This window comes from Papilio xuthus, unplaced genomic scaffold, assembly GCF_000836235.2.
Source record: "Papilio xuthus unplaced genomic scaffold, Pxut_1.1 DF826945.1, whole genome shotgun sequence".
Taxonomy (NCBI): Eukaryota; Metazoa; Arthropoda; class Insecta; order Lepidoptera; family Papilionidae; genus Papilio; species Papilio xuthus.
Window position 1 is genome coordinate 7467767 of NW_013531704.1, and position 25698 is coordinate 7493464.

Here is a 25698-nt window from a genome sequence, read left to right on the forward strand (position 1 = left end):
TGTATTGTTAATCATCATTTCTGTACCTAAGCTAATTTAGCAAAACGATTTATTCGATTATTTTAAGAACATGTTTGTAATATTTGAACTTAACATTGTGCTCTGTGAGGCCGCGTGTTGCGTCTAGCGAACACGAGATGTTTTCACTCGTTAAAATACTCGCACGAACTAACGAATTAATGAGTATTAACTAGTTGAGTTCTAAACAATAACGTAACAATTTAATTTTAACTCAGACATAATAATGAAACGAATACTCATGTAGTTACTAGCTTTAGTTGCTTGTTTTGAAGGTTAATATATTTGGTATAGAGTTAATTTTATTTTACAACTAGCTGTAGCCCGCGACTCTATCCGCGCGGTACTAAAAATAGATGTTGGCCGATTCTCAGAGCTACTCAATATGCTCACAAAATTTCATGAGAATCGGTCAAGCCGTTTCGGAGGAGTATGGGAACGAAAATTGTGACACGAGAATTTTATATATAAGATGTTTATTACGAAAAATTTTATGTACAGTAACAGTACCTAGAGTTTAAAAGATAGTAGATACAATGAGAAAATAATTTCTAATCTTCTTTATATTATTCGTTATTAAAGTCGTCTTTCCGGATGAGAGGATGCATGGAAATGTTTTATTTCTGTGCATCCTCTCCTCCGTCGATTAAAGGTATCCAACGCATGTGCAATTGCGTATGTCTATGGGCAACGGTCACTTCGCCATTTCAGCGATTTCATGTGGTCGGTCGCTCGTTTGCCGCCTTATGATATAAAAAAAAAGTAGCGCACATAAAAATGTTATTATGTACGCTAATTTATACATAACTACATAGTTATGTATAAATTAGCAAATGTATTTCTAATAGAAACCGATAAAACACTATGTTTAATCAACAAACTATTTGAATAATAACAATCATTGTCCAACTCGGTAGCTTATTAAAACTATATCGATAAGATAACATTATGCATGCATCAACATTCTAAACACAAGGGTATAAAGTCGTAAATCGTATAACAGAGACGAAATTACATTGGTAATTGATGTAGCGATAACGTCGTATGCAAATGCGTTTACACAATCAAAACGATATCACTTAATAGAATAGTGAGCTCATGTCCTCCGTCGCCGGTAAATTCTCTCCAATAAAATGTCTATTTGTCTCGTTTAAGTCGCAAACAAATAAAAGAGACGGCCAACAATTGAATGCATAAAGACCTGGCTCCAAGGCTCAGAGTAAGAGTTTTCAAGTCACACGTTCATGTGACAACAAGAAATCATTTTAGTTGTTAATTTATGCAATCGGTTAATTGAATTACAATATTATGTTTATTTATTTACTTATTTATTTATTTAAAAACTACATAGCATTCTTACAGTATACAACCAATTTGACACTATACACACTTTATATGATAGTTTACACGATAACATATTTTATAATAACAGTAAATAACAGTAAAGAATATATAAACGCGTAACTAAACATCAATATTCAAACGTCTTCCACACATCTGTACGCAGCCTCTGTGAGTTATCTTCATTGGGACAAAATAATCCTACATGTTAAAATTATAAACGTTATATTTACGAATTATGAAATATTTTTAGTCGAGTGTTTATTTCAATAAAATTCACAAATGAAACCAGTCAGAAGCAATCTCTTATTAAAAGCTTTCAGAATCCAAGATAAGATTAAATGTGGACAGAAATTTTCTTGTAAAATGAAGTGGTTCACTCTGAGAGCAATTATCTCGAAGTATTTAAGCCCGCGGATTTAGGTTTGTTTCAGAAAATTTACGACTTCTTACTAAATTACGTTTGTTTTACAAAATTAACTATGATTCATGAAACATCTGTTTCTTTTAATTTATCTCATTTACCTTCGGTTTCTGAGATCAAAATCCTCGTTTGAAACATATTGTAATCTATGTTTTGTCAACAGGGACGACGATATGTTTTATACAGAGATTTTGGTGTCAGAAACCTACGGTTAATCGCTTGTGATCTATTTATAAAAGGATATATTCTATTAAATTAACATCTAGTTGCTAATACGTAAATATTTTTTGGCTTTGCTACAGTACATAAATACTTTTGCTGATGAAATTTTCTTTACAAACTATAGTAATATAAAGTTATAAAGATAAAAGATATACTCATTTAATGTTTGATGTCTTCATTAATAATCTAGATTCCTAAGAAAGTAAAATAATTCAAACTTTCGTGAGACAGTTATGTCTATAAGCTACGGGCCACGTCCGCGAAATAATTCCAGTCCCACTCACCCTAATGTGCTCGAAACTAGTCGGTGCCGCCACCGGACGAATATACGCGAGTGTTTAGCCGTTTTTATATAAGTTTAAAGTAACATCAAATTAAAGTCCAGGTCAAAATTCCTGAACCTGGTTACGTGCGTTGGCCAGGCGGGGCATTGCGTGGCCAAACGGTACAGATTCAATGCACAATGCTCAATACATTACGTTTAAGCAAAACCAACGCTTAGTATGCTGCTATAGATGCTAAATATTCCAACTTCTGTAACCAATAATCATTTTAAAAAGCTTACTTATGGCTTGTAATGATATTAGGATACTTATAATTAATTTGTAACAATCAAATGTCGCCAGTTTAATATTTATATTAAAAACAACCAAGTTCATCAAAGATAATATTGGTCCTTCGAGCCGATAACTTTTCTAAATTACATTTTTTTTTATTGTGTCTTATAGTTATTTTATTTTATTAAATAGGAATCTGATCTGTTGTGTCTGTACATCTCTTTGATGTAGCGGCCGTGTCTCTGTAGTTCTCAGACTTCTGTGTCGGAAATAATTTCTATATTTAGAAAGACTTGATCCAATTTGTGAATCAATAATTTAGTTATGCTTTTGTTATACACTGTGCTCTCTTTTAAATATGAAATTTTTCTTGCCTTAATAACTTATTATAAAGTTAAAAACAACTTATCAAAATCAATATTTTTCAAAAACACTTCAAATGTAACACATTGATAAAATTAATTGCAACATCCATTAACCTAAATGGATTCAAAATCTCTGACAGACTCTCAGCTTTATTTAATAAAAAAGTCACAGGAAACTGTGAGTCGAAGTTGGATTTTGATGGATTTAATTACATCGCAGACATGGCCGCTGTGGAGGCAAATCGGATAGGCGGGAAATTGACTCGTAACGTTTGTCTCAACCAGTGCTCCCCAAAGTATTCCAAATCGACACGCTAGGAACGATAGAAGACCCAGCTAGCGTTTAGGTAATTAAGTAGAGGGTTAATCAGTTGAAAAAGCTACTTTTTAGTAGGATTATGGAGGTTGAAAAGCCAATAAAATTTTCTACAAGACAGAAAGTTTGAGAATCTCTGGTCTAAAGATTTAACTTTTTTCATAAAGCGAAAGCAATTTCACCAATGCCTCTTTGATATTCCTCATATTCGAAGCGCGGGAAATATTATTACTTGAATCTGTGATGTTACGATGGTATAATTTTACGAATAAAGTTATTTTTCATAAGGTTAATTTAAATTGAACGCAAGTAAAATAATGTATGTAAAACTTCTGCTCCGAGAGATTTTGAAATGACCAAAATTATAAAAGAAAAGCTTATTTTGCCTATGTCTACTTCCATAATATGTTCTACATCTATGCCAAATTTCAGCGTGATCAACACAGCCGATCTGGAGATACCTTCTTAGAAACAACATAGTAAGATGTACTTCCAATTGATAATATCATTAAGATGCAAACTCATGTCTCAATGTAAGAGGGCCAATGAGAATTAATGATTGTAAAATGATATGTAATTGTTCAAGATTACTGTGATTTTGATAAATATATTACAAGGATCATTAAATTTAATATATAAACTAATAAACAACTGTAAATATAACACATTGATCTATTAAAAGATACATAACTAAATAAATAATTATTATTTAATCAGTCTAGACATTTAAATAAATGTTAATAATACAATATACAAAAATATATGTATACAGTTTGCTTTTAATACGAGACGTGTTAATGCAAGTTTCACACGAAGGAGGAACGGTGAGGTAAAATCAGGGCAGTAGACATTGCAGTACTATTGTTTTAACGCGCAACTTCGTGCATTCGTATAATAGCAGTACTGAACAGTTTACTGCTCTACCTCACTCTTCGTGTAGACATACTACAGATAAATCGGATACAATCATTCAAACAAACGCCTGCAGTACCGCGCCAAATAAATCAACGGAAATGTGTTCCAAATTGCAAACCGGTGCTGAATGTCGACCCACGCTGATCTTAAACGAGTCTCAAGTTAATGAAGATTAAGTAAATTTTAATATTTGGCTTTAATTAAGACTAAAATGAATAGCGAATATTATTTAAAATGTGTAAGTGTAGGAAATTACTGGATATTAAATTTTGTGTAATAAATAGTATAATACAAAAGAAAGGATAATTACATCGCTAGCGTACTTTTATATCGTATTAAGATTCGTGAAACCCTTCAAAATAGTATGATACTTAATAAAATAAACAATTTTAAGATATTTCGAGATATTACACATTCATCTCTTCAAAAAATTTATAAAATAATTATTACATATTATTAAAAATGTGTATAATCTGTGGTTAATATTGCCAGCAGTGTATCCGAAACTGTCATAGACAAAAAAAATTGTGTCTTTTCATCGCGGCGTTCTATTTTCAAAACTCCGAGCGTGTTTCGATTAATTTGTCATACTCTCAGCGTTCATCGCCGAGTCACCTAACCAGCGCTATTATTTATTTTTATTTTAAACGGCGAAAGCCTAATCTTTATCGTTTCGAGATATTTATTATGTCTAGCGGATAGGGTTGCTACGTTATAAAAATTCGCTAATACAAATAAAAAAGTTGACATAATAAACAAAAGTGTAATATTTTTTTTTGTCTATAAAATAATTCGCATTTAACATTTTTGTTCGAAACTGCAGAAATGGTACTTTTTTATATATTCACAGCTAAGATTTATTTCAACACCTGATGTTAATCAAATATACTGAACAATTTCTTAAAAAAATCCTAACAACATTTAAAATTGTCAACGATATGGTTACCATTCGGCGCCATGAATTCAAATAAATTTTATGTTTCCTTCGTAATTTATAATATCCGCTGACATAAGTTTTATGACGTTTTACTGACACTAAAATGTTGCCCGTATATTTACACATTTAGAACTTTTTAAATTATTATATAAAATATTAATAGTACAGGGATAATTACTGAAGCTTTTTATAGTGTAAAATTATTTTATAGTTTTAAAAATAATTTCTAACGACTTAAATAAATATACAAATAAAGATTTTGGTTGTTGTAACTGGGTTATTAATTAACTATTTTTATTTTGTATACTTCTAAAATCACTTTGAAAGATTAAACATCCTATCCAGATTTCACAAACGTACAGATCGTTGTTCAATTTCATACATACATACGACTCGAGCGGCACTTGTGTCAATGAATATTAATTAGTTTAATAAACCTACTTTAGTTTAAACTCTCTTAAGCCATCTGCACACGTTAGATATAATTCTATCCGATTGTTCAGTTAAATCTGAAGATATGTGGCTTTATTGTAATGTTACTTGATTAGATCTCTTACATTTTTTTTGTCTTTAATATAAAAGATTTGTAATTTTTTTTGGTCACCCTTAAAATGGTTTCCATAAAAATAATATTTACTACAAATATTTAAATACGTTACGTTTCCACTGCGATTTCAATGGTTCCTATGTAAACTATCGTGAGCCACAATTTTGCAATATCATGAAACTAACGTTAGAAAGAAGTAGAACTATAGTTTTTTGTTGTCAATTATATGTTCATATGATGCAAATTTTGCATTTTATACATAGGATAGTTTACGTAGGAACCAACGAGTTAACAGTGGAACATACACAGTCTGCTACTTAAGATCGAACTCCCTTGAGGGAAACAAAAGAACAAAAGTATAATTGTACGTAGGTGTACGGTTCAATAGCGGGGTATCGGCAGGGATCCGTGATGGTAAGGCGGAGGTGTGATACCGCCTCGGGCAGGATTATAGTATGGGCCAAGTTAAAAGATCATACAACATATTAAAAACTTTTTACATTAATGTAATTCTTTATTACTAAACTTCATGTTACTTTATAATCTCTGTCTACCTCTTAGGGTTTTGTGCTTGATTTGTATTGTTGGTTTATCATATCGCTTTTCTACTGAAAAGTGAACCTAAACGACTGTCGTCATTTTTAAATAATCCTTTGATTTGCAAACATACCTTAATGCAAATGTTGGTTGTAATGTAATGTAGGTATCAGTGGTATCGCTCGACGTTTATCACTTGGACCACACACCAAATAAATAATTTGTCGAATGTAGTCACGAGAGATGAGGTTTAATAGTAATATGATGGGATCGGGACTTAACTGTCGGTTGCCGCGTCTACCTCGGTTAAATAGATAGTACCTGATGCCACATTATACCTTTATCTCTGCCCAGACTTAGTTGATTCAACTTGACCGCGTTTAAATTATACAAATTGTTTTCGATATTAATTTAATAGTTAGCTATAAACTTTGTTTTATAAATAAACATAACGTCTGCTTTTTGATCTGGGTTGAAAGAGGTTTTGATGTTTGACGGATTCATTAAAAGTTATGTTTCATACATAAACTATTAAGTTATAAATTAACTTTATCAGTATTAACCCAAAAAGGTTGTATAACCCTATTGAGACAACAGTACTTTGAACAAGTTTGCGTATTTTATAGAGGAAAAAGTGTCTATATTCCGCTTTATACTCTCTTTTTCATCTGGCTAAAGATGCATTTCCAAGTTATAATTCTTTATGTTGAAAAAATGTTCTTTTAACAATAAGAAGACATCAAAATATTTCCAAACTTTTCGCTTCCAATAACTTTAACATCAATAAAAAGCCGCATCTAATCTCCATCTGCGGTGACAATGAACCCACTTAGTCTTATCTTAGATCTTCAGATATAACTACGACGTCCAGCGCAACTCTAATTGTATTATATACCAACTTTAATGGATTCAATTAGTTATCGCCTTCGACTCTTAGAATTGAAATAATACGGTCCAACTAAAATGACATACATTATAATAAATTTAATTAGAACTTGTAAACACACGCACATAAATATGTCATGATTTTTATATAGTTTAGTGTTTTATTATAATATAATTGTCAGACATGTTTTCTTATTTTTTATTTAGTTTAGATTTTAATACGATATATTCAATGTACCAATAGACGAAACAATCGTCGATCCACAATCTATCCAATACTCGTTACTGCCAAGTAACAAGTCTAATTTGACAAGCCAGCATGTGAAGTAACTACTGATTTAACTTATTTGTTGAGAAATATTTATAAATAACCGCTCATTAATCGATTTATTTAAATCTCCCTGTCCCAAAATATATGATCTAAATATATGGTCTGTCCTCGGCAAGAACGCTAAAACTTAGGGTCGTTCAAGAAGCGAGCGTATCACAGTCTTTAAGGCTGGCAATGCATCTGCGGTTCCTCTGGTATGTGACTGATTTGCACCTTTCTCTTATAAAAAATAAATAAATAAAAGATTAAATAATGATCGTAAACAGTAACATTGCCTTATTAACATCAAACAGACTCATAATATAGAGTACACAACAATCAAGATCAACAAAGGGACATAAACAAATGAAGGCGCAAGCAGTTCATAAAACGAAGGCATGATCCCGCCAGCTCCGGCCGTAAACCAGTTGAAAATGATTGAAGAAAAGTTTCATTAAAAGTCTGCTTCAATAAATACTTTAACCGTCGAGAAGTTAACAAGCGTGCCACGGCTTTTATAGGTCTTTTACCGATATTTACAGCCGTCGTAAAGGCAAGTGTAACGACCTGCGCCTGCGCATGCACTGCGCTTCCTCTCTCTACTCTCACATCTCACAGTATGTCATACAGTTTCTAAACGAGGGTATGAAAAAAAAACAGCATTAGAAGAACAATGTCTGAAGGGTGTAAACATCAGGGCGAGCGAAGGCAGTGCACTAATATGCCACAATGTTGACAGTTTTGTGGACGAAAATTTGGAACTGACTCTTTTTATTTTTGGTACAGTAATTTCTATTAATGTCTAGACTTCTACCTTCCGAACTGTCCTACAGCACCGCTTTTACTAGTTTATAAAAGTTCCAGTAAATCTAAAGTTGGCTAGAAATTAAAAACACATCATTGTTTTTCAACAAGCATATTTTTCTTGATTTAATTTAGTTACTACTTTAAACGAAGTAACGATAAATGATTTCAATCACATTTGTCTCCATACTTTAGGATCATTTAACAAAATAATATAACAACAATAAGTCGTAATCTTTTAATCAATTACATTCGTAACACGTGCGGCGTCTGACAGGTTAAGTGGATTGTTCTCGAAACTTTCTCCCGCTTTGAACTAAGCGCCCGCGCCGCCTCGCTAGGAGCGGGCAGAGTACTTCTCTAGGTCACGATTACATGTCTGATGAGCATGTTGTAGCATAATAAAGTACTCACAATATGCGCTATTAACAAAGATTAATCAATTAAAAAAAGTCTCCATAAGTTCAGGTAGGAATAGGAGTGCCTGAAGTTAGGGACTACTGAGGGTAGGCTCCGAGCAACTTGCTGGAGACGCATAGTGAGCTGATGATGAATTTAAAAAGTCTGGCATACTCAAAGTCTTAAGAGACCCTTAGAATTTTCTCCTTTTAAAAACAGTAAATACTTTGAATGTGCAGAAAGAAACAAAATAAAGTCAAAACATAGATCTTCACTTGTTAATCAGAGATACATACAGAAAAAAATCTAGTTTAATTACAGGTAGAAAAATAAATATGTATTTGTGTTACTTATCCATATAAATGGATAGGTTATTTCTTGCAAATTACAGCTTTTATTTCGTTGCTACTTCATTGCTCTTATTGAATTTATTGACAGTTAATTCTGTGTCTATTATTAGTTCCTCACCACCGCTGCCAACTGGAACCATCAACGCCAAAATGGCGGAAATCAAAGTGGCACGAAATACCACATTATATAGCCTATCCATTTATAGTCAGAGATTTTTGTTGTTTTTGTTCTTCGTCTTCCAAATCTTTTGACCAGTAATAAAATTTCTATTACCAATCAATTTTTAAATCTTTACTTTCCCTGTCTCATGTCATATATTATTTGTAAAGCAAGCCATTTGCTGGCCTATTAAATGCACCATCCAGACGCCCAATTCAAAGATATAATAAACATAATTAGGTACAATCTGGTTGCCGGTAATTTGGTGTTCCGACAACTCTGCATCTTTGGGAACCGTGGTAAACAAGGGTCGTTAATGTCTTGCTTATTATTGGTAAATTAAGTTAATTCGATAGAATAGATTATGTGTTTGGAATTCTTCTGATTTTATGCAAATTAAAGGTTAAAAATAAAAAGAATTTAAAGTATTTCAGTCTGTAGAATCGAATTTTGCAAGTTATCATAAAATCTTTAAAGTAAAAACTTAAGTTTTAACCTTCATTTTCAATTAAAATTGTTTTAGCTTTATCTTAGACGTCTTTTAAACATCTTAGGGAGAAATGTGTCAATAAGATTATCTGACAAGTGTAAATTCAAACATCCTACCTGTCTATTCAGGTCTCATTAATATCTTAATGGAAAACAACACTGAATATTCATGAAAATACTAATATAAATAGTTGAAATTCTCACCACCAAACTCATTCGATTTTCAAACGTGGACGGTGAAACATAACCTTTGAATATTAAACCTTTTTATTGTCACCATGAAGCTATTAATTGTTTTGTCGATGATAATTTGTTTACAATTATCTCAAGCTAATTATTGCGGAACACTGGCTGAATTGATTAAAGCGACCTGTGACGTATCGATTATGAAGAAATCGATACCTATATGGAACGATTACAGATGGCAATGGATCAAACCACATATGTTGCATAAGCTGACAAAGACTGTACTAAACGAGTGCTGTGAAAAAGGATTCAATATCGACGAACTTCTATATTATTGCTAAAAATACCCAAATACTTTCGTGAAACATCTAATTTATTAACATAGAAAGTTATAACGCTGTAGAAGATTTTAGTATAAATGCTACCCAGGACACAATTTTAGGTGCACCGGGGCGTAAAGGGATGCGAGGGAAGGACACAGCTCAAATCGCCAACGACCTTGGACCACCAATATATTTGAAATAAGACATGTAACACTTTTTGACGCTATTATAATAAAGATTGTATGTAGTAGAGTTACTTCTTTCCTTTATATAATCGAAAACATAATAAATATATGTCGACTATTAAATTATTCAAACTTTCGTGAGACATTATGCTAAACTGATATATAAACACGGCTAAACACTATATACGTGAGTGTTTAGCCGTGTTTATATATCAGTTTAATATGTCGACTAAATACTCGTAACATAAAATTTGTATTCAGCTCACATGAGCGTAGTTGTATGTGGTACGATATTAAAATCATTATGATTTAATATTGCTCATATTAAATAGCGACGTTATAGCGATAGATAAATGAAAATTCCGCCAGGGGGAGACACAGACAGCCTACAAATAAATATCACAACCCCTGCGGTTGTAGGCGGTGGTACAACACACAAGCGTTGAGCGTTAGATTAGATCCTCAAAAAACACAATATAGTTCCCGACCTAGGGCTACTTCTTTGGGTTTGGCAAACAGGATTGGTTGTAGTTTTTTTTATTATTTTTCTACGTCCGCGGACCTACCAAATATTGCCAATACATTGGTCATCGTTTATTTTCGCCGCCAGCGATGATACGTTGCGGTCTTAATCACACCCGTAGCCTGAAGGGGTAGGCACAATTTATTGATTTCCATTTCGCGTTATTCAGGTACACGGGCAGTAGAGATAGATATAAACAAGCTCCCATCTACATATTTCTAAACTATATTTGAAATAAATTATACTTTCCTGTTATCGATGTTAGAAATTGAAAATTCTAGTCGCGTCCGCTTTGAACTTAAGGTAAACAATGTGCTTTAAGTTCAATAATGTTGTCTACTTTATTACGGAAGTTGTAAATAAAGCTTTGCGATACACATAATATTACCTCTTAAAGCTATATAACCTATTTGGAGTAGACACAGGGGAAGAAAAACCTACGATTGAAGTTTGAAAACATGACATTTAGACTATTGTCAATAACTGGACTAAAAACTTCATAGGTTTATGTTTTGAATTTAGAAAGTAAATAAAATGTTATTATTTTAGACTTTAGCTTTGCAACGCATGTCGAATTCAGCTATTATATTAAAATTATCTCATCACTTAAGTTAACATACAGACAATGTTAAACCGTCAAGTTGAGATAAGTTACAGAGTTGTAACCTGTAAAGACAGAAGAAGCTTAACAATACCTCTAATTAAGTTTTAAAGATGTTATTTAAGTTTTAAATTAATTTCGACTTTATTTTCAAAGAAATAAACTCTAATTTTGAGTATCGTGTTGTATACATATAATTAAGGTGTAATTAGTGAAGTTATGACGTAACATCTGTTTGTGAGTTGAAAATAATTATGGATACACAATTCACGAGATGTCGTGTCTCAATCAATCATTTTGTGTTTATTGTATTTTATTATTCGACGTAAGTTATGTAATCGAATTAATTCGCGGTTAATAATTAAATAAAATGCTTTGGAACTTTATATGTTATGTAATTGAGACGACGTTACAATTGTATTTTGTTTCTTGATAATTAACAAACAGCTAAGCAATCAATCATATTATCTTACTAATATTATAAATGCGAATGTTTAGATGGATGGATGTTTATTTGAATGTATCTCCAGAACGACTGCATGTATCTCGCTGAAATTTGACACACATGTAGAACATAATCTGGAAAAACAACTACTAATTAAGTTTTTTCAATTCCTCGCGGACGGAGTCACGGGCGATAGCTAGTAAATGTTACATTTATATTTAAGCTTTTTCCTTTTCTATTTCTTACGGAGATTCTCAGTATTAGTATACTGAAAAAGTAATCTTTTCCATACATCTCTATCAGCCATCATATCTGAATTCACATAAGTTACAAATAAGTTAAAAAGGTGCTACGCCTTTAATCCCCGTGAGGAGTTTGAAGGAAAAATCCAATGTAATCTTATTGTAAATAAAAAGAAACTCACTTTTTACGCATATCCTCTTTCAAACAGTATATTCTTCTGTCTCTTTCTACCTTATATAAATTACATGAGATCTGATTACTTTCTTACAAGTACTAAATACTCTTTACTCTTTGTATGGAAGGTTACGAGGTCAGTATGCCGTTCAACATAATTTCATGTCACATTTTTCTCACGTAGACAAAACAAAGTTTTTCGATTTTTATTGTTTTTTAAATTGCTACAATATACCATACAATGTAACAACGCTCTGTTTAAGAATTTATTATGTCTTTGTGTTTGGAGTTTAGTGTTACTAAATACTAAAGTAACATTTCATCTATGTACTATCCCTTTAATCTTATATACTCGTAAATGTTACTATAACTGTAGCGTTGTCTTCCCAACTTAGCCGAAACTTAGTTTTATATTTTAAACTTACTTCTAACTGAAAATAGATTAAATTAGGAATAACAATAGATACTTTTTCATGTTTAAACATTATTGTTAACTAGTGGTCTTCTGCGACTCCGTCTGCGCGGAATTAAATACAAACTTAATAAGTCGCCTATGTGTTCCTGACTGTTCTACATCTGTACCAAATTTCAGCGAGATCCATACAACCATTCTGGAGATACCTTCTAACAAACATTCATCTAAACATTCGCATTTATAATATTAGTAAGATATTAAGAAAGATATATTGTACAATTTGACACAAACAAAAATACAAAATTTTAACTCACCCAAGTTACCGGACCTATATCATTTAGGTATATTGTAATGTTACCTGAAAAAAAAAATTTCATTAAAACCAGACACATCTAACAGCTCTATCATAATTATAAACATTAAAAACGTTTATATCAAAAATGTTACGACACTTCAATTAACTTAATGGCTTTAAATAAATTGAGCAAGAAAATATGTTTTTATATGTCGTCATATTTTTATAAGCGTTAAAGGACGTCCACATGTTAAAGTAAAATGTATGAATACAAACATAACATAGGTCACTAGATATCTTATTGGATTGGATAACGCTTATATTGTGCATTAATATATATCTTAAATTAATTTCTTAACTATAGAGCGCCTATGAGCGTCGCTGGCTCAGGGGTCAAACACTAGACTTGCAATCTGCAGGTCCTGGGTTCGAATCCCGCCATGTAGCAATATGTTTTTCAATATCCGATTTACATTTGGTGCAACCTGCACATATCTGAGAAGAAATTCAAAGATATGTGTGAAGTCAACTAAACCGCACTTAGCCAGCGTGGTTGACTATGGCCTAGTTACCCCTAACTTAGGGTAGGCTCTGAGCCCCTCAGTGGGAACGTATAGTAGATTACGATGATGATGATGATAAATGCGCCTTACATCTACACTGAAAGTTAATTATTACTTAATTTATAAAAATTCTACACTAAGTATGAACCTTTAAAACAATGAATCGAGTAATGTCTTGAGAAACCTTGAAATTGCGTCTAAATGTTAGACAGTTTTGTTTATTTTGCGTAAGAAACGAATGATAGGATCGTGCACAATGTGCGTGGGCAGACGACCACTCTACACTGAAACAAACTTTATTTCCTAACAGAATAATGCAGCAGATAACCGACAGTTTATTTTGCATTTTAAAATTCAGGACGTGTTTTGTATTTATCGCCATAAAAAGGAAAGATCACAATTTATTCAGAAAACTGCATCATTTTTATTTACAAGCTAAGTTATACATAAAATCCTTCTCTATCTTACTAATATAATATTTAATGTACATATGGAGGATTATTTGGATGAAATTTCCACGCGAATGAAGTCGTGGGCGACAACTAGTTTATCATAATAATCTATGTTGACAGCATTTTACATAACCAATATGACAGCGGAGTGGGACTACTATGTCCGTCTCCAAAACACGGAACAAAAACGCCCGGCCCCATTTTGTGAGTTTTCTTTTAGAAAGTAAACATTAATTCGACACTAGAGCGTAAGTGGGACAGTCGCGTGCATATAGGTTGAGCGGGACGAATCGTTCATAAATATTTAATAAAAGTTCACTAAACTCTGTCGGGCGCATATCAGTCACTGTATGCATGAAACTTTCATAACATTTAAAGCTTCAGTTAACTTACAAAACATATTTTGTATGTCGTAATTTACTGACGGATTGAATTCGTCGAAATAGCGAAGCGACCGCTGCCCATAGACATCTGCAATTGCAGATGCGTTGTCTACTAGTCGGAGCAGGGGACGCACAGAAAGACAATATTTTCACTTTCTATCCGTCTCCTCCTCCGTCAAATGCACTTCTCCTTCACGTCCCTACCTTATAAAAAAAGAATGGAAAGGGGAAGAACATTAAAAGTAGGCCTGAGCCACCATTCCTATATTTAATGTTTTCTTAAGTAAAAAAAATCCCGTAGAGAGTATTGACTTTAGATGCAACGTTAGCTTGTCACCTGCTGCCATAAAGTAGCGAGCAAAAGAGAAGAGTCTCCAACATTAGCATACAGTACGTCGCTTACTTTGCATAAAATATAGCGTCCTGCTAACATCTTCTCAATACTATGTCAATATTATTTCTTTTTGAAAATTACATTTTACGCCCGTATACTTTAGAACTAACAACTTAATTATCCTATTTGTCGCAGAATTTACTATTTAACTATTAACTGAAGTTTATTATCAGGATTTTACCTGAATTTAAGAATATTCTAAAACGTGCGAGGCTGTAAATATACCGAAGTATTGAATTATTTCTTTAATCAATTTATTATAACTTCAAACTTAGGAAATGAGTTTTTATTTTTTATACGCGTAGAGAATCTCTGTTTATAACAAACGGAACTGTATATTCAGTTTGCCACATCTTATTACATTACTCTAATACGATTATTGTTATAAGAAAAATAGCAAACGATTTCTCTCCTGTATTATATAACTTTTGCTATCAAACTGCACATTGTCACGACACACCGGGAGGTCTGCGAGTGAGCCCACGTCGCTCGATGGTGCCAACATTACGCAAATGCCTAAGATGTAACAACTGATTTTAATAATATTGCTAACCTTTGTTTATATAAACAAAGATATCATAGCCGTTATTTTTCTGCTGTAAAATTGTTATAACTTAAAAAAAATGAAATTGTAAAACTCCCAACAATAAAACATAACAGTATCATATTATAAAGTCATATTAAAACATGTTATGTCTCAGGAATCATTTATAAATGTTAATTCCGTGTAGTGAAGTACTGCGCAATCATTCGTCAAGCTCGCCACTCGCCGCGACATTGTATTTCACGCGTCGGTGAAGCGACGCTACGACGGAGACGATAATCTGTGAACGTGACGCTGCCGCCACGGTACGACTACAAAACACCCAACTACAATATTGACTTTTGAAGTAATTTTTGATAATAAAACATTTTTTTTCTTTTATATATGCTACATTTCCATAGACGTTATTTCACATAGTTTTTGAATTTATCTAAATTCGACGATAACAGAAATGGTATTAAAGTAAAGCTGTATTTTACTTTTTAAATATTATAAATAACGTATTACTTGTTGATAATTATCATGATTAGTAAAACAGTCATTCATTGAATTATTTAGTATAAAATTAATATAAATAACTTAGCTATCCTACATATAGATCTGTGTGTCAATTCATACAAGTGTCTAGTCATGTACGCGAGCTAAATTCTAGGAATGGAATAATAAACAGCAAGCTTTATGAAGGACCGACGCGACGTCGAATGCGATTACAATCCCGGAATCCTTTCCACACTTTCTTATAACATAATCTCTGATAACAAAGCTAACAATATTACCATACAAAGCTTAAAAATTAGTGCTATTTTGTTATACTATCGCCCACGACTTTGTCCATGTTAATTAAAAAATTACTAAGGAGTTGATGCGCTATGCTGTCTTTATTTCTGTTTCAAATTTCATCCAAACCCCATTGGTAAAGTAACTTAAAAGATCCATAGATCCATTCAAACTTTTGCATTTACAATACAGCTTTTGTTGTTTAACAGATTAACAAAATCGTGCTCTATGGTACAACGAAACTAATTTCGCAATCCAGCCACGTCTCCCGTCACATCGATATTGAGCAATAAACATTGTCTATGGTGGCGGCAACTTTTATCGCGTGTGGGCAACGACCATAAATAAAATATTAATAGTTTTAATTACGCAATAATGCAGCGAATAAAATTGCATACAACGTTTGAATATCGAAGGCATTAAGCATACAAAGATAATAAAAACTTCTTTTTTAATGTTTATTGAAACTTATTAAACAGTAGGTTATACAGAACCAAGTTGTAAGCCTCTCCTATATGGGAATTAGTGAAACGATTAGAAAATGCGTTGGAGGAAAGTAAAAGGGAAGTTTGAACATAATGTTTATCAAAGATGATTGCGTTTTTAATAATCTCTTTTGACCATAACGATTCAATTTATTATCTAGGCAAAAGCTTGTTAATAGTATTGTGTTATCTTTTACTTAAATGTGGGGGACATTGCGATCGGATATTGTTATATTTGAATTTTCAACTTTATACGTTTGTTGCAAATAGAAAATTTTATGATGTTAGCGAAAGCGCGGGAAATGGGGACAGCACTAAACTTTATTGCCGGTGTCCAACGAATATCAAATCCAAACCTCGACACTTCCTGCTACAAACTACTTTTATGTCGCTTTTCTCTTTTTTTACGATAATCTTATTGTAAAGTAGTTAACTATATCCATATATTAAAGTATGTCTCCCGTGTATTAAAATTTAGTAGAGGACTAATTGTCTGGTAAAAATTGTCATAACTAAAGTGAAATTATGTACATCTTGACAAATATCTTACTTATATAATAAATTCGAATGTGACATAGATGGATGGATATTTGTTTGGAGTTGTCTCCAAAACTGCTTAACGGATTTCGATGAAATTAGGCAAAGATATGAATGCTATTGAATGAATATGTAGTTTTTTTTTTAATTCCGCGCGGACGGAATCGCTGGCGACAGCTGGTATGGTTATAACATAAAATAATAAGCCTAAAACAATAACAAGTAGACATTGTTTTGCCATCTAAGCAAAAAGATTCACATAGCAAGTAGATAAAAGGACAACATTTTTTAATACTTCCATAGTTGGAAAATCCTGAAAACCACAGATACAAAAAGATATATAATTGAAAATAAATGAGGCGCGTGTAGTGACGTCACGCGGCATTCACAGTGCCTTTTGAAAAATTAACGAGTCGCTGCAATGTTCGCGGATAAAAGGCCCTCCTTTCAGAGGAGCCCTCCCAGTGTTGCCAGACTCTGACGGCTGTTCTCTTTAGGGTTGCCATTGATAATGTCTCGTTGGTTAGATATTCTACAATCTTGCGTAAAATACGTCAATGCATCGTTAAAAAAGTATAAAAGGAAAAAATATAAAACCTATTATATTTATGTCCGAATAATTTAAAAATAATACGCGAAATAAATTGGAACATTTTTTCTTAAAGGGTATTTTCAGGTACAAATTCAATCAAACTGTGTATTATTTGCATTCATTGCTTAAATCTCAACAAATATTCAAAACTGTCGTCTCAAGTTAGCAAACTGTTTAACTTTTTCAATTCTCAGTTAAGTTGGCAGCACTTAACTGTTGCTCGGCAGAGCGGCAACTTGCCGGCAGAGCGGCAACTTGCCGGCAGAGCGGCAAATCGCCTCGCCTGGCACGGTAACAACTTTTGCTTTAAAGTGTATTTCGGAGATTGAATAACATCGTAACTTTGATATATTTAAAGTGAAAATTCAAAGTTGAGTGACGTAACAGAAACTATCAATCTTTTTACAACTACTATCATTTTTTGCAATTTCTAGGTTATAATCTTACTTTTTTTTTCTCCATTTGATTGATGCATAGCGGACCATCTGATAGACAGACATAGATGTGTTAAATAAAATCTTGTGCGATCAATATTTAGAATAATATAGCTGTCGCCTACGAATATGCCCGCGCGTAATTAAAAAAAACTTAATAAGTAGCCTCCATGTTCTTACACACCGTTGAGTCGTTACGAAAATAAGTTCAAACATTCGCATTTTTAATATAAGTAAGATAAAATTGTTAGTGCTGTCATTTGGCTTAGATCCACATGTTTACTTAATGATAATGAGATTTTTATGCTAGCGTTCTTTATAAAAGCTAAGAACACTAGTGTGTAATGTGCACTGGCTTTTACAAATGTAAGACATGCTTTACAATGACGTCACTGGAACAGCGCACCTCATTACTTAGCCAGAGAAATATCTGCCATTGTCTCGTGCAGGGTAAATGAAACCAGCCATTTGTTTGTATTTTTATTATCACCGAAATCACGTGTGGCTGTGATGTAAATTAGTAAACGAAAAAAATTATGATAGTAAATTCGTCAATAAACCCTTTCATCGAGATTTTACTGCCCTACTATATGTCTAAAATAAAAAAAAACTATAGAAGGTCTTTTGGATATTAATCAAATAAGATTCTTATTTACGTGTTAAATGAAATATCGAAAAAATATTTTGCACGAAGTCAAACGTCAGTCAAATGACCCCTTAAATTTTTTAAGTTAAAGTAAGTCACTGAAAAGGCCTCTACATCAATAGAATACCAAGAAATAAAGTTATTCCATTTAATAATAATTTCCTGCTCCCGGCTAAAGATCATACCGTGAAAGGATTTTTAGCTGCCAAAGAAAATATCCCGAACACGTTAATTTGTGTATAAAATATACCTTTTCACCTTAGCTTCAAGGTTGACATTCCTTTGTATATGATAAAGTTGACAATTCATCACCGAGAAGTGTATGCCAATGATATTATGCGTAGACACGCGTCCTAGCGATTTACTCAACAAATTATAACAAAGTAAAATACACTCTATTTCAATTGAATAGAATCGATTTTATGATTGCTATCTTCTTAAAAAAACATAAGATATCTTTACTAAGGCATTCCATTTTCAAAAGTAAAACCTGATATTATGCATAGGTAATTGAACCTTGTGCTTATGAGTTAGAGTCGTAATTGCAATGTCAAGGTTGATTAGGGTGGCGGCCACTTGAGGTGCCGGTGCTCCGTGGTGCGGCGATAATCCGCAAGCGTCGTGCGCGGACGCGGTTTCCAAACGTCAACGTCACGAACGGTACAGATTAAAAATAACATTTGTTTTTTTTATCAGTCAAAGATGAAAGCTAACATGGTTATTAATATTGATTTAAATAAACATATTTTTATATTTCTTCAGACACGTTATACTCTTTAAATTTTTAAAAAGAGTGTCTATTAGTAACCTTTGTTTTGCATGTATTACTAATTTTTGCAGATATACATAAAAAGGGAAAAAGGAAGTCTTTTACGTCCTTAAAATTCTGTACAAATTTAACACGTGTCTGTAGTTTGTATTTTAATATTATCTGAAGTAGTGATACAAAAGGCATAAAGCATTCTACTATTGAAACACATTTGCTCTTTATTTCTAAAGGTCAATGCCCCACTGTGAGACAAATCTTATTTTATTATTATGATAATTCTTGTCCGTGATACTGTAAGGTCCTCCTGGGAGCAAATTTGTCATCCATCACCGTCATAAGAGATCATTTACTCTGGTAGATTGCCGCGAGCGGTCCCGGTCCCGGACTTGCTTCCCGGCCTTAACTAATAGCCTCCCGACACCGCTGCTGATTTATTCAATGAAATTAATGTGTTCCCGATAAACGGCCAATAACGCAAATATAATTTTAAAATTAACTATAAGTCTAATAACAATATTTTGTATCCACTATATCTGTAATGTAGTTATTAATTGAAACTAACGTCCCTCCATATAATTACTTCCTTTCCTTTAAATTAATATTGCCTCAAAATTCTGACATTTCAAGTAAATTTTTTCATCAAAAGCCATTCAATAAAACCTCCTTTGTGCTACCTAAATGCCAAATTGCCACATCTACGCGAGGGGAATAAATCAGTATCCCAAAATGCACACCCCCGGGGTCCCATTATATTTAGGGCGAATACTATAAAAATCGGGGTGAACCGTATGAAACGGATACAATAAATAAACGCCATAATTAACTCCATTCATACATCGTATTATCTGTACTTATTTGAGAGCGGACGAATTTTAGCAAATGATCACAATAACATAACAATAGAAGCGAATGCGCGCGAATTCGATGCGTGTGACAGTCGGGAGCGGGGGCGGCCATTTTGTATTGTCATCGTTGCAAATGTCGATGTTGCTAATTGAGGGTGTTTGTAGCAGGATGCTGGCAACATCTGTGAACATCGCGCCTTAACAAATGAGCGCTCAATATTTACAAATTAACCGGGGGAAAGGATATTAAGCTATTAATATACTAAATTACCCTATAATTCAAACATTTCTTAGTACGTTGCTTCACTTAGGTTGACATTGTTTGGATTCAAATAGAAAATTATATTTTGAAGATTGCGTGTATAAAATATAAATATCACTTATGAAAAGCTTAAAAATTATAAAAATTTCATAAGCCCAGATTTCCCTAACTAAAAAAAAATAAAAAATGTTTCCTTAAAATTTTTCTCGACATACACATTATATATTACAAGATAAGAAATAAAGAAATACAATTATACATGCTCACATTGTTTTTTTATTAAGATAGCCCACCGTGTACTCCGTAGTTTAAAAAAATGTCCACTCGGCTCCATGGTGAAGCCGCCTTTGCCTGCTTATCATTTGAAAAAAAGATAACCGCATTCGGCCACCGTAAATCCTCCAATCTGTCAACATGAATGACTCATTAAAATTCCCGCGTAAAACAAACAATACGATCCATTTTAATATTTAATTCTCTACGTGTCTGTTCTTAACAGCAATAATTTTAACTACTATTAGGCATTGTATTCAAATAACTGTTTTATGTGTTTGGAATATAGAAAAAATGGGAAGTCTATTCTTATTCCTTGTATTACAAAGAGTTGACGAGCGCTTAAATTGTAGAAATATGGGTTTATGGGAAATGATAAAACATTGTAAGTATATAAAACGTTCATTTCATTTCTCCAAAACTTAATATAAATATGCCTACACTTATAAAACATAACTTTCTGTTTGAATTTTAGACTCCGTTGTGTCCCAGTAGATTTAACAAATGTCATCGAGACCGACACAATAATGTGGATGTTTTTTTTATTATAAAAGTAAATCAGCAAACATTTTCATCCGTAATGCCAGTGTGCGCGTCCTTATTGTAAGAAATAATCGTCCCACGTGTACGGAAGTCAGACGTGGTAAATTGCGATGTAGTCAGTTTGTACACGTGGGCGTTAGAACCTGCCTAATTTCATGCCTAAAACTTGTAACGGTCAATCTAGATTAACTTAACAGTTTCTAGCACTACTGTTTTCATGAAATGACTTAATTTACTATTGCAATCTCTTACAATTAACAAGTTATTTTATTTTATTTGTATTCTTTGATATAAGTAAAGTTAATTAAGAAAGATTTAATAATTAATGTTACAACTGCACATAAATTCTACACATCTATAGATAGTATCATAAACTACATCATTTACAAAGAATTTCTTAAGAAAAACTATTAAGAATTCGATGTATTTTAACATTAACACTATATAAAGGCAGGAAGCAATGAAAGTGAATCTTTATCAGGAGTCGACGTGCCTGCTCCTGGTTGATAGGAGGCGAGTTGGATCTCATAAATCCTCCCCCAAGATAATAACTAGCGTGTAACTATAACCGAGCTATTCCGGGCCAACCGCCGCCCCTGTACGATTTATGACGTGTTTTGTAACGCGACGTCGCCGTAGCTATTACGCGAACGCACTGAAAGTTCCAAATGCTTAGCAGGGATGTATCACTCGACTCTTTTACTCAGCGTTTTTACATTGTAAAAGCGAACCTAAGTAGTCGATGTTGTTTGTCTCTTTGTGTTGTTTTTATGTTGAGCGAAAGCGTTTTTTTAATTGATGCAACGTTGCATCGAACATTAAGTAAAGGGATGTCTTTTTCTCTTGCATTCCACACTATGTTTTAAAATGATAAATGATGCCATAAAATGTAACTTTATGTGTTTTAAAATTGTTGCTTGTAATATTATCAAACATATTTATCATCCATAAATAAACAGTTGATGTAGTTTATTGAATATAATAAGTACGTTAAATATGAAAAGCCCTTGACCGTAGAACTTTCGCTTTCAGTAGTTGTTAATGTGTAAATGAGCGGGTCCAGTGGCCTGTGGTACTGGATCGCGTGCGCAGAAGAACATTAGCCCAGTTTGTTTAAAGTACTATTTAGTAACTAGCAGACCAGTATTTGTAAGCACGAATCTGGATGAGATTTATATGTGCAAAATCCTGATAAGCTTTCAAAACAACTTTTTGTTAAAACATTTTGTAATTTTACAAGTTGATATCTTAGTTTACGACGATTTAATTGTAAATACGCAAATTTACTTTTGTGTGTTTCAGTAATAATTTTTTAGAATTCCATATGAAATAAAAGAAGCTGCGTAAGTAAATAGAGTGAAGCTGAAGCGATTGCAAAAAACGGGTCCATAAATCCACAAAACTATTCACTTTAAGTTTTACAATGCCAACAATCTTTTTTGTTTTTACAAAATGAAGTTTACAATAAGCTTAGAAAACAAACAGTTGGATACGAAAATATTTATCTCATTCTACCTCTACAAATTCATTTAGTGAGAAATTCAGTGTGTGGTCTAATAATATTGTGCCGTTACCTCAAAGTACGGTCAGCACCGCAGGACATGGCACTGATTGTGACAAAACATCAAGAAAGTGTCACAAAAAATGTTCTAACCTCAAACTAGTCCCGGAGTGGGCGGGCGGTGCCTTCTTAAATCAATTATATTGTCACATTACCATTTACAATGTTAAACTACAACCATAACAATGTCCAAAATACACGCGCCATAATCACCTTTAATGCATCCGCATTAAAATATAAAATCGATTAAAAGATGTAAATGGTTAGTAGTACAAAAACACACACTGTCAATCCCCCAGTGACGGAGTGACAGTCGCACAAACAAAATGAATGAATTATTACTTCCGCGACCCGCTTTCAATTGATACGACTAAATAAATGAAAGGGGCATTAGAGCTATTAAAATAATGGACTAAACATTACCGTCTACTTATACCTATACAAGATCTGGCCACGTATAAATATTGTATTAGTTACCTCACGAAAATTAAACAGAATAATATTTTCATGTTGTGAACATAATAATTTATGAAACACATCGTACTCCTTTGTTTATAAAGATGTTCCTTGATTGTGTTTATAACAATTTTAGATTTAAACTCATAGTATAGCTGCAGGGGCTTAATCGGTGCAAAGTAGTCCAACAAAAGCTGTAAGAGAACTTGCCTGATTCAAAATTGGGAGCAGATATAAATTAATAGACCCTGTATAATTCAAAGAACGCAATAAGTTTTTGATATTCATATCATTGCATTATTAGTATGGACTTCCCACAATAATCGGTGTTACCGAAACAAATAACGTAACACGCTAAGCGATGCCGACGCTATTTTTGTCGGACGATAACAACCTAACGAAAGTGGACATAAATAATGCAGCGATGAAAGCGCCTCGCTCGTCAACCAATTAATACAACATCGTGCCCGCGTGCTGCGTGCTGCGTGCAGCTAACGTGTCACAGAATTAGACCTATACACTCCGTCAATCTAATCAGATAATAAAGTACATTATATTGCACAGATTATAAATCTTACTATCTGTCGCCCGCGACTCCCTCCGCGCGGTAATAACAAAAATCTAAACTAGTAGTCTATGTATTCTTTCAGGATACGTTGTGCCGTTCTGCATATAAATTCTAAGAAACATCCACCATACATCTAAACATCACAATTATAAAATAAGGAAGATTTGTCTCTTCAGCACAAGCAGCAGATGTGGGTCGTATACCTCCAAAAATGCCTCAAATATGATTCCTCAGCCAGTGCCTTACTTGCTATAAAAAAAGAAAGTAACTGACAATTAACGATTATCACTTAACAGCACTATACGTCTAAACGGTATCATTAGAAAAGACACATAAATAAACAATCTGAAGAGCGCAGCGTCTGCTATCGGGTTCAGAGGGACGCGGTGAAGGGGGGACGGGGGAGGGTACATTCGCAATGAGGTATTCAAATGATGTTGATACTGGCACTCGCCTGTCGGAGATCATTAGCGTGAATATAAACACGTCAGGCGCGCGGACATGCTGCGCCGATGAGAACAAACAAACACGCAACGTCGGCATGCCCCGCGCATAATGCAAAAAACACTGCCATATTGAATTTGCTATATAAACGTTTTGTATATTAACCACGGTCCAAATATTATTATCTAAAGAAGCTCAAGTCAATCTGAAGTCAAAGTAACCTCAATATAGTCGTAAGATAATTTGGGTCGGTACTCTAAATTGCGTTTTATGCGGCAAAGATGTTGTGTAGACATTATGAACAACTGTAGAATTGAACACTGGTGGAGTGTCAGATATGGCAATTTCGAGGCTAGACTGTTGGTCGCCGCGAGTCGCCCACGCCATCGCATACCGCAAACTAACTCTATTTAAGGTTAAATCAGCTTGTACTTAAACATCGTAAATAACCTTAAGGTTAGGTTTACATTGCAAAATAATTCATCTGAGAATTACATTAAAAGCTAAAAGAAAAGAGTCTAAAATAACTCGTAATGTATTATATATAGAAAAGGCAATGAAATTGTTTCTTAACATTATTTCTTGTTACTTAGTGTAAGTAAAATAAGTATTAAATTTATTTAAACAGAAAAAAACATTGAATTTTTTCTAATCCGTCTTTATTAAGCCATTAAAATTGAATGTTCGAATTCAGGATAAAAAGAAATTTTACGACATGAAAAAGTGGACAAATAGGCGCTAGATAAACAGCCGTATTTCTCTTCGTCGACTATAAAACAATCCGATACAAATATCTGGGCATTATCAATGTCCCACACGTGGGCAAGGCGGCAATAAAATAAATCTCGCGACCAACCGTAAACAACTACAAAACATCTTCTTAACACTAAAGCATTGTAATAAAATGATTTTATCTTTTATAAGGGTTAGCATATTCTACTATTCTAGTATTCGTACAATTAGTAATTTAATTCTTAGGTCAGGTTGCATTCAAAAGAACACAAATAAAACTACCTCAATTTAGTGAATCACTCGACTATCAAAACCTTTTGTCACATTCGTAAATATCTCATAAAATTACTGCAGTAACAGTACTGTGTATCCTATTTGATAATATATTTTTTTTACGAAAACAATAAAATTAAACATTTTAATGTGCACATGATTCAAAGAGTACTGGCAAGTTTTGTTTGAAAATTACTGG

At 33.1% G+C, this 25698-nt stretch overlaps 1 protein-coding gene and 1 long non-coding RNA gene across 3 annotated transcripts in view; one reads left to right on the top strand and one right to left on the bottom strand.

The window, feature by feature from the left end:
* Window positions 1-25698, bottom strand: part of NetA (Netrin-A) — an 89134-nt gene that overhangs the window by 57794 nt on the left and 5642 nt on the right. The gene's annotated exons all lie outside the window — the stretch shown is intronic.
* On the top strand, window positions 1463-17524 carry LOC106121422 (uncharacterized). Its single transcript, XR_001228050.1, has 4 exons — window positions 1463-1534; window positions 5678-5681; window positions 10603-10606; window positions 17515-17524. It is a non-coding gene; the product is annotated as an uncharacterized LOC106121422 (long non-coding RNA).